The sequence below is a fragment of the Protopterus annectens genome, chromosome 5.part0 (assembly GCF_019279795.1).
Source record: "Protopterus annectens isolate FY-2018-M chromosome 5.part0, PAN1.0, whole genome shotgun sequence".
Lineage (NCBI taxonomy): Eukaryota > Metazoa > Chordata > Ceratodontiformes > Protopteridae > Protopterus > Protopterus annectens.
Window position 1 is genome coordinate 1,795,891,671 of NC_056735.1, and position 10,717 is coordinate 1,795,902,387.

Sequence of the window (10,717 nt, forward strand, 5' to 3'; positions counted from 1 at the left end):
AAGCACTACTCAACATGGAGAACATCGATATTTGTGCAGTAACGGAGACCTGGTTCAAGGCTCAAGAGAGCACCCCAGCGACTCCAGGTTACAACTCATACCACACACTTCGGCCACAAAACCCTGACCGAAATGCAAAGGGAGGAGGTGTATCCATATTCATCAGGGATAACCACACTTCCAGGCTAGTTGCAAAGTATGATGCCTCGGAGATCATCCAAGTGCAACTAACAATGAGCAAAACTGTAATTCAGATTGTAGCTTGCTACAGATCACCATCCCTACCCCAGGACACTCACTCCGCTTTCCTCAAGGTATTGGAAAACATGAAGGTCCAACCAAACACCCTTATACTAGGTGATTTCAATTGCCCAAACATCAATTAGGAAAACTACAAAAGTACTAATATCTTTTCTCAGCACTTTCTGGAGTACATTAACTTCAATGCTCTGGACCAGCTTGTAAACACCCCACAAGAGGTAAAATATACTGGACCTGGTCATCACCAACATTGGGGGCAAATGCACCACACCTGTGGTATATTTCTCATTGGTCAGATCAGACCACAAACTCATCACCCTAGATATCCACATACCACCCCATCCCCCATCCCAAAAGAAACCATGGTGAAAAACTTCTCCAAAGCGAACTTTATGCTACTCAAGACAGAGGTGGCAAAATTTGTTACTCCCACACAGAATGTCAATATGACTGAATCTGCTATATCCTACACAAAAGCACTCTGCAAGCACCTACATGAGTGCATGGACCATGCTATCCCGAACAAGACCAAGACCCACTCCTCCAAAAAGGGAAACCAGTCTGGTGGATCCCAACCTTAAACAAGCTCTATAATAGAAGGAAGAAATTGCTGCAAAACAAAAAAAAAACAGAAATGGAGGGGCTCCCTGACAAACCTTAGCAAAAAAACAAGAACCCTCATAAAAAACTATAAGGCGAGCTTTGAAAAAAAAATCGCAACGGACACCAAAGACAATTACAAAGCATTTTTTAGCTACATCAAAAACTTCAATAGCAACTCTCAGATCTGCTCTGAACTACAGCATAATGGCTCAAAATTCACGGAACCAACTGATATCGCCAATATATTGGTAGATAGGTTCAGTGCAAATTTCAGCTAACCCTCTCCCCCCAAAGGGCTCATATTCATACCAGAAGATTGTGCTGCCCCTAAAATCACAGACACTCAGGTGAAAACAGCACTCACCAAGGCTAGAAACACAGCATCCATGGGACCAGACAGCATCCCAATCTGCATGCTACATGAGCTCCAAAATGAATTGACCCCTCACCTTAATACCATGTGTAACCACAGCCTCACCTCAGGATATGTGCCCATAGAATGGTGCATGGCAGCAGTCATACCACTCCACAAAGGAGGTGCAACCACTGACCCCGGGAATTACCACCCCATCAGCCTGATGAGTCTCGTCTGCAAGGCCATGAAGCGCATCATTATGGAACTCATAAACAATGACACTGGGAACCTACAAACCCTGGACCCCACCCATTTTGGGTTCGTGAAGGGAAGGTCATGTCTCCTGTATCTGGTTGACTTCTTCAAAATGGTCACTAAAGCAATAGATGAGAGCAAGGTGGTTCACACAGCATACCTTGATCTTGCAAAGGCCTTCAATACCATTCCCCAATTACAGACAAACTCACCAACCTAAATATAAACCCCTACGTAACAAGATGGGTTGCAAACTGGCTCATGAATAGAACCCATTCAGTGAGAATAGGAAATGCTAGATCAGATTCCAAACATGTGACTAGTGGTGTACCACAGGGCTCAGTCCTGGGACCACTCCTGTTTGGCTTCTACTTCTCAGAAGTACAAGCAAACATGGAGGGACTATGGCTAACAAAGTTCGCAGACGACTGCAAACTGGAAGCCATAATAGAGAATCCTAGTGACATTGACATCCTTCAAAGGGGCCTTACGGATACAGATACATGGTGCCAAAACCATGGCCTCAAACTAAATGTCAAAACGTGCATTGTTATCCCCTTTGGGAAAAAGCAAGTGCCTATGAACTACAACATAGGTGGTAGCCCACTTATCACAGAGTGTGAAAAGAGACCTAGGGACTCAGGTAGACAGTAACCTCTCTTTCGACAACCACATTGCTAATGTGGTTAGAAAGTCCTTCTACATGGCACACCTTATCACAAAGGGGTTTGCATCTAGGAATAAGGAAGTTATTATCCCCCTGTACACATCACTAATTAGACCCATTATTGAATATAATGCCCCATTCGGGATGTACCTAGCTAGTATCCACAGACAGACCTGCAGCTACAAGCTTTTACATTACAACAGGCCTATCAGTTTGAGTTACTGGCACAACATTGCAACAGTGTAACAAATAAGTCTATGGTAGTCTGGTTTAAAGTGAAATGATGACTGGACCTACATTTCAACCCCCACACACACACACACACACACCCTACAGTCCTCACCACTGAGTCCTCTGAAGTGCACTTTTCAACCTTTTCATCCAATAATAGCTCTTGACAGAAATTATGATTAAGGAAAGAATTTCACTGTTGTGGTTCAGCTTAGTTTTCCCTTGCATCCTTCACACCACCTTCCTGAACAAGACAACACAGTAATAACCATTTAGGAAATAACTCAAGTCAGTTTACAGATGGTCTTGTGATTACTTTTCAACTTTTTTTTTCATCAATTTTTACTCTAAAAAAAAGAAGAAAAAAAAAAAAAAAGAAAGTTTTTCAGTTTTTTTTTCTTTCAAGGCATAAATTGTGGCCAAGGCTTAATTTTTCAAGCTGACAAAATTTAACAGTACAGTAAACTAACAAGCCAGTAGTTGTGATTTATTTTAAGTCTTATCCTGCCTGCCTCCCTCGCTACCTCTAAAAGACAAGTCACTGCCTATGTATCCTCTGGTGTTTAGACTGGGATGAAAGCAGAGATTTAAAATTGCTTTGTCATATTTCAAGTGACTGATGATATACATATATACATTAGCATGTTCTTTACCCCTAGCGTCAAGGTAGCCACATGTATATTAGACAGTACACCTCTCTTACACAAGCTATAGTAACCTTCTTTGTACACCCCAGCCCTCATAATCGTAGAAGTTGCTTTATACACACACACACATTTGAGCAGGCTGGTTTTAGAATGGGTGTGGTTGTAAACAGAGGCTATTATTAGCTTTATCCTAAAAGTCCCCATTATCCATTTAGTGAGTGGGCGGAACCAGACTCCAAAAATATCTGTTCTGAAGAATCTGTGTGATATATGTTATGTCTTACTTTCAAATATAATTACTTATTAAGTACATTTTTTTACTGATACACAGAAGAAAAATGTCTGTGTCCTGGCATTATTGGGTTCATGCACAGATAAAAATCAGTGATGTTTTGTACTAGTTATGCAAACAGAGAAATGCCTTGTGCGCTCAGATGGACAAACACGACTATTCACACTGATGTTTTAGCAGTGCCAGCACAGATTAAGGGGTAGGATTTATCTCATTGAGGGTAAAATGCATACTTGTCACTGTCCCTCCTTTTCACCTTTTCCCCTGGATTTGTTCATACTTTGTTCTTTATCCTTCATAATTCTTTATCCTTCATAAAATCTCTCAAAATCATACAGGATTCAATCCAGATCATCCAGGTTTTATACTTATTGTCCAATATTGATGTTGATCCAAAATTGATGTTGATTAGTAACTTTTAAGTGAATTAGTTAATTTTATTACATTTTTAAACATCTGGAGCATTTATTCTATTATTTTTGATTCTGTAATTTATGGATTGTACTGAATTCTTACTAGTAATGTTCTACTCTGGTATTAGTTATAAACTACCTGAAAAACTATCCCTGAGAATCGATATGATCAGCTCTTCTTAAGCTCCAAAGTTTGCACTGAGGTAAGTTCTGGTGGGCTGCTGATCCCTCTAGTGTTTACCTTGGTCAGTCTAGACTGCTGATCCTCCAGTGACTGCTGTGGCATTGTTCATGTTCATTATCATCTATCTTCATCCTTCATATCATCACACACAGCACCTCGTTGAAGAGCATAATTAGGAAATGGAAAATTTTGCATTTTCATTTTCCCAATCCAATCAGCAGCAGCCAGGGGCCCCAGCACAGACAAAAAGATGATTAAGGGGCCCCTGCAGCCATGTTTTGCAGGGACTAAAAAAAGCTATGTTAGTTAGTTTTTTTTAGTTTTACTGGCTGTCAACAGCAGTTTAACTAACTAAGGAGATGTACAGTGAAGTTAAGTAATAAAATTACAAATTCTGTTACTTTACTTGTTACTTGACAAACACTAATAAATAGAAATATCTTTGAATTTAAATTTAGATATAATATAGAGTATTATTACTCATCATAGTTTATAGTATAACTGCAAGACTGCTGTTTTTTTTGTTGGTTTACAGATGTGACAAAATATCGGAGAGATAAACTTGTTGTGTTGGGGCCCCCTAGGAGGGGCCCCCAGCTGACCAACCGCGAGTTAGTTAGTGCCTAAAACCGGCTATGTACCTAGCAAGACATCAGCAGCAGCTGGAGAGGCCTCAAAAGTACCTCACAAAGAGGATAAAGGGCCTTAAACAGATGCCCTATGCCATGAGGCTAAAAAAACTCAGACTGTACTCAGTCACATACCGGCTGCTCAGAGGTGATCTCTGCCTGACATACAAGGCTATGTCAAACCCCGAATTGCTAGAAATGCTCCACCTAAGGAAAACTCAATCCACCAGAGCTACATGCTCAAGGGACATAAACCTAACATCATCAATAAACAGGACGTGTTGGAGGGACAGATTTGTGTCCCAGAGACTCCCCTTGCTCTGGAACAGGGTCCCCATATATGTGAGGCAGAGCACCTCATTGGCACTCTTCAAGAGAAATCTAGATGAGTGGATGATAAACAGGAAATTCACCCCTGGAATCACTTCCATGGCCCTGCTTGACAGGGGTGCAGGTAACTAAACCACCTGGGAGGGAGTGCTATAGCACAAAATTTATGGCTAGGCTTAATTATGCCCTAGGGCCAATAGCCTAGTACCTACCTATGAACCTATGAACCTATGAGACATAGTTAATTTCCTAGATTTAAATAAAAAAAAAAAGAATTGTATGTATCTATTTATTTATTTATTTATTTATTCATTAATTCATTCAATTTGTTAACCGGGGTAGAGAGCATCATTCCAAATGGACCTATTTCACTCTCAGTCCCGATCATATCTCTCAACATCTTAGCACAAGAAATCTGGACAAAGGCACAAACAATAGTGAACAAAGGCCCAAAATAGGAACAGGTTTTAAATATTGCTTTTATAAACTTTTAAAGTTGCTAAAGTAATATATTTTGCATTGATATGCATTTTCTGAAGGATAAGAAATCTGAAATTCAAATGTCTGTCATTATTTAGTGACTTCACTCCCCAATGATTTGTCAGAAATCCACACATTTTATGAGAAACAGACTAAAAATATGAGTAAAAAATCTGGACATTCAATGAAACTCTGTACATTAGAAAGGTATGGTCTGGACAAATATAAATGACAGTGGTCAAGCAGATTAACAAGAAGTATTATGAATGCAAACACAATGTTGTGTGAAGATAGCGACAAGTCAATAACAGTAACAATAAAAAGGTACACAGTACAAAGGAGAATAGGAAGTGATGGTTAGAGTAAGGAGGAAAGAAAAAGAGTGAAATAGTTAAGGAACAGAGCACAAAGTGTAAAAGATAGCAAAAGATAGTTAAGAGTACACCAAAACTAACTATATACAATATATTCAATGTGGAGGAGATGTCAAATATTAGTGCAGGGGAATAACGTGAGGAAGACAAAGGTGCCTAACTGGTGAAGAAAGGAGTGGGGGATTAGGTGATGTGAGCAGAGGGAAAGCATCTGTGAACTGATTCAGACTTGAGATGATGTTTTAGCTGAGCAAGAAATGATGGGAACGACATGAGGTTTTTAAGATTAGCAGGGAGAGATTCCCAGAGTTTCTGGCTTAGCAAGTAGGCGACATAGTGCAGTGAAGTCTGGTTCTGGGACACTGAAAATGTGAACTAAAGTGGTTAAGACTTCTTAGATTGCAACTCAGCGGGGTGTCTGAAGAGGACAGAGGCAAGGGAAGAACATATTTGAGGAGCTTATAGCCTTGGGATCCAATAAACAGGTTGGTACATTGTTGGACGGGTATCCAGTTGGCTTTATTAGGTGTGATACAATGATGCTCATTCACAGGGGAAAGAGTAATGAAACGACATATAGAGTTACTTATAGTTTGGATGGTAGAAGAGTTTTTCTTGGATGCTGCTGTAACCAGTGAAAGTCCATATTCAAGTTGTGCTAGTAGAATGCCTTTGCATGTGACTTTCCTGATTGCTCTGCATAGAAAGGGAGACATTTTATAGGACCAAAAAATAGGAGGGAATTTATTTCCTTCCATATTTGCTCTAGGTGAAGGTGAAACTTCTGCCCAGGATCAAATCACATAACGAAGTATTTGAAAGAGATTAGTTGAACAATAGGGTTGTCCAGATGGTCATGAATAAAAAGGGATTAAGAGTTTTTCTGCCTTTTAGGGGAGTACCTAACAGCATTGCTATAGTTTTGGATGTGTTCTGCTTTAGCTTTCTGTTATTACGTTATTTGATAAGAAAAAAGGAGTTGAGATGGCATGGGCATTAACAGGACTACTGTTCATAGGATCATAGGTACTTACTAAGCTATTGATCTATGAGTATCTTAAGAAGCCTAGCCTTGCAGTACCATGATAATTATTAGCCCTTATACTTTGCAATATGATATCCCAATACAGGATAAATGAGGGGGAGGGTTTGGAGTAAAGATTGAGGTCTTTAGCTCACAGGTACAAAGTACAGGGTTTGATTCTGACCTCTGGTAATTTGCTAGGTTTGTAATAATCTGCAGACTGATAGCACTATAAAACTATGAACCTAAATATACATTCAAGTAATTATACATTTCCCCTGTCCACAAGGGCCGGTAGTGCTACACCTGGGGTGAATTTGTAGTTATTCAGCCATTCATCCAAATTACATTTGAATAGAGTAAGTGAAGTACTCTGCTTTATGAGTAGTAGAAGATGTTTGCATAGAAGCAGTATTCTCTGTGATACATACCTATCCCTCCAGCATGTTCTTTTAAATTTGTAAAAGAGGTTGAGGTCTCTTGAGCAGGTGTTTATGATACCTTGAAAAGAGACAAGGCTTTGAGTAGGTCTGCATAATTTTAATGATTTAGGCCCTTGATTTTGTTATTGAGGAAGCATTTTATTCATTCCTTTTGTGAAAAGTGTTTGCACAGGTACATATCAAAATGAGCATTATACTCAATGATTGTCCTAGTGATTGTTGAGCACAGTGGAACAATTATGATGACCCTGAATATGGATGCCATACTTTCAAATATAAGCAGTGTGATAAAAAAAGAATTTCCTTACAATAGTAGATACATGGGTTTCAAAGGACAGTTCATTGTAGACATAGGTTCTCAGATGTCTAACTATGAGATCAGTTTTCAAGGGGATGTTGTCAATGTGATAGTTACAAGGAGAGTCATGCTTGCTGAAGGATATGATTACGCATTTCTTGCCATTTAGTTTTAGTCCATTGTTTTGACACCAAGTATTTGTTTGGGACAAGCTCTCTTGCAGACTCCTAGAGTCCTTGAAGAGTTTATGATGGCTCCAAGCTTGCAGTCATCTGCAAACATGGCCAGCCACAAACTATTAACACTAGCTGTGACCTCAAATAAATAAATGACAAACAGAAGTAGCCCAAGGACTAAACAATGGGCTACTCTGCTAGTGAGAGGTCATTTGGAGGAGGTATAGCTGCGCGTTCTTTCTTCTTGGGTTCTGTTTATGAATCAGTTTCATACCCAAAAAGTCACATAGGTTCATAGGTAAGTAGTAGGCTAGCTGCCCTTGCGCGTCATTTTAAGCCTATCTAATTTCCCTTTTTGTGCTCAAATTAGCGTATCCCATTTGGTTAGAGCCTGGCCTTACTCATCCCATGGTTGATTATATATTACTCACAATGAGAACAACTGGGATAATATCATTGATAATTAGAAGGGATCCACTGCCTTGGTCCATTAGTAGTACAGGGGGCAGTCCTGGGGTAAATTTTCTGTTTCCCATCCATAGATTCAAAGTGAGCTTGAATATATACAGGGATGAACTTTGTTTTATGTGGATGGGGAGTCTGTTCAAGAGCAGCAGTATCCTCTTTGAGACATACCTGTCCCTCCAAACTGTTCAGTTGATGTTGTAGAAGAGGTTTAGATCCGTAGACCAAGTATTTCTAATGCCATTTGACCTGCTGATGTGCAGTACACCATCAGTACTGGGTCAGTGGATGCCTTATAAGACAGACACAAGTCACCTCTTAGCAGTCTACAGTACAAAGTATAGTGACAGAGCTTTGAGTTGGTCCATGTAGGATATGTTGTTTAGGCCTTGTATCCCTTTAGTATGGTATGTCTGTGAGTATTCCAGTTGTTGCATGTGTCTAGACAGATATATGCCAAATGAGGTATTATATTCAATGATTAACCTAATGAAGGCTAAGTAAATAGGAACAATGGCATCCCTAAATCTAGACACAATCCCATTGTTTATAAGCTGTGCAGTACAGAAGGGCTTTCTCACAACATTGGACTCATGATGGTCAAAAGTTAGGTCACTGTCCACATAAGTTCCCAAACTCAAAAAAACTGGGTCAACTCTTAGGAGCATATTGTTAATGTGGTAGTTCCCTGAGACAGATGACTTCACAAAGAATACAATAATGCATTTTTGGCATTTTGTTTCAGTCCATGATTTTTGTAGAAGTAATTTATTTATTTGGGACAAACCTTCCTCCAGGATGGCTAAGTCATTTGGGAATTTAATTACTCTTCCTAGCTTGCAGTCAACTGCAAACTTAGTCAGCCAGAGCCCTTTGGTATTAGCTTTTATTTCAGAAAAGTAAATGCCAAGCAGGAGAGGTCCCAGCACAGAAACCTGGGAGAGTCCACTGGCAATTGATCTCTCTGTGTAGGCAACTTCCCCTATTTTGATTTCCTGCATCCTATCTTGAGCCAATTGACAATCCAGCAGGCAACATAGGGGTTTATTCCCAATTTATTCAGCTTTTCTATTATACTTGAGTGAGGAATTGTGTCAAAAGCTTCAGTCAGGTTGAGGTATGCAGTGTGTACCATTTTTTTGCCTTCATTAATTTCTTTGGTGACCTTTTCAAAAAAAATCAAACAGATTGAGTAAGCATAACCTGCTCTTGATGAATCCAAACTGAAATGGGCCCAGTGGCTAGAGGTTCCCTATGTCCTGACTGATTAGTTCTATGATAAGTCTTTCCAAGGCTTTGCATATGAGGCTGGTCAGACTTATAGGTCTGTAATTGCCTGGGTCTGTGGAAGGCCTTCCCTTATGGGGTAATGACTGTAGCTGTTCTCCATTCACTTGGTACAAAGCTTTATGGAGGCTGAGACGACAGTGTTGTTGGGAGTGTGGCTAAACCATGCTTCATGCTAGCTAAATGAGATGCATCCAAGGATATTGTCAGGACTCATCGATGCAGTATTTTTAGCTTTTGACAGCACTTTTAGGACTTAGTCTTGTGTTATAGGTGGAGGCGAGGCAGTTGCAGGTATATCTTGGGGGCCAGAGAGAGAGAGTAGAGAGAGGGGTAAATTTAGAGCTAAATTTATCAGCCAGTAGGTTTGTCATATCTTAAGCTTCAGTGTAAGTAACATCATTCCCAATCAGCTCAGTGCATTGCCACATTGTGCTTTTCAGATTACTATTTTAGCCTCAAACTTGGCTTCAGTGGATTTTATTGAGCTCCTGAGTTTGTTTATTGTTTATTTGAGTGACAATGACTCTAATATTCTGGGAATTACTCTTCTTACTTTTGGTCAAAATACTTTTCCTTTTTTTTTTTTTTAATAAAGTTTGTTGATGTTACGCTTCTACCATGTGGGTGTGTTTCTGGGATTTGCCCTGCACTTGCTCCTGATGGGTATGCAGCTGTTTACATGTTGGCATAGTGAGGTGGTATACATTTCTACATATTCAGTACATTTCTACATATTCAGTGGAGTTAACTAGGATTGGTGGCAATTTGAAGCTTGCCAGTGTATCACTTAGATATAGGCAGTTTGCCTTAAAGAAATTTCTATAGATACCTTGGGTGGAAAGGATCTCTGGTTTCAGTTTTATTTAGAAGAAGCCTGTCTTATGGTTAGACCTAAAAAGTGATGAAGATATGCAGGGTACAATGCAAGATGTTCCCATATTAGTAAGGACAAGATTCAAGATATTATTTCCCCCAGTGAGTTCTCTGAGTAATTGTTCCAGGGCATTTGCATTGACAAAGTCCAGGAATCTCTGTGCGTGTACACTACTGGTGGTGTAGGTTTCCCAGTCTATAGTTGGATAGTTTAGATCACCTAGGAAAATGGTACTGGGTTTAATACTGAGTGATTCTAGTTCCTGGAGATAGACGTTCTGGCTTTCTTGTCTGATAGAGGGAGTTCTACAGCTAGCTAATTTATTGTATGGGACCTTTCTGATGGTTATTCAGACATGAAGAAGCTGTAGTGCATTATGCTGCTTTATGAGCTTTGATGTGAGTCTCTTTTGGATGTAGATTGAGA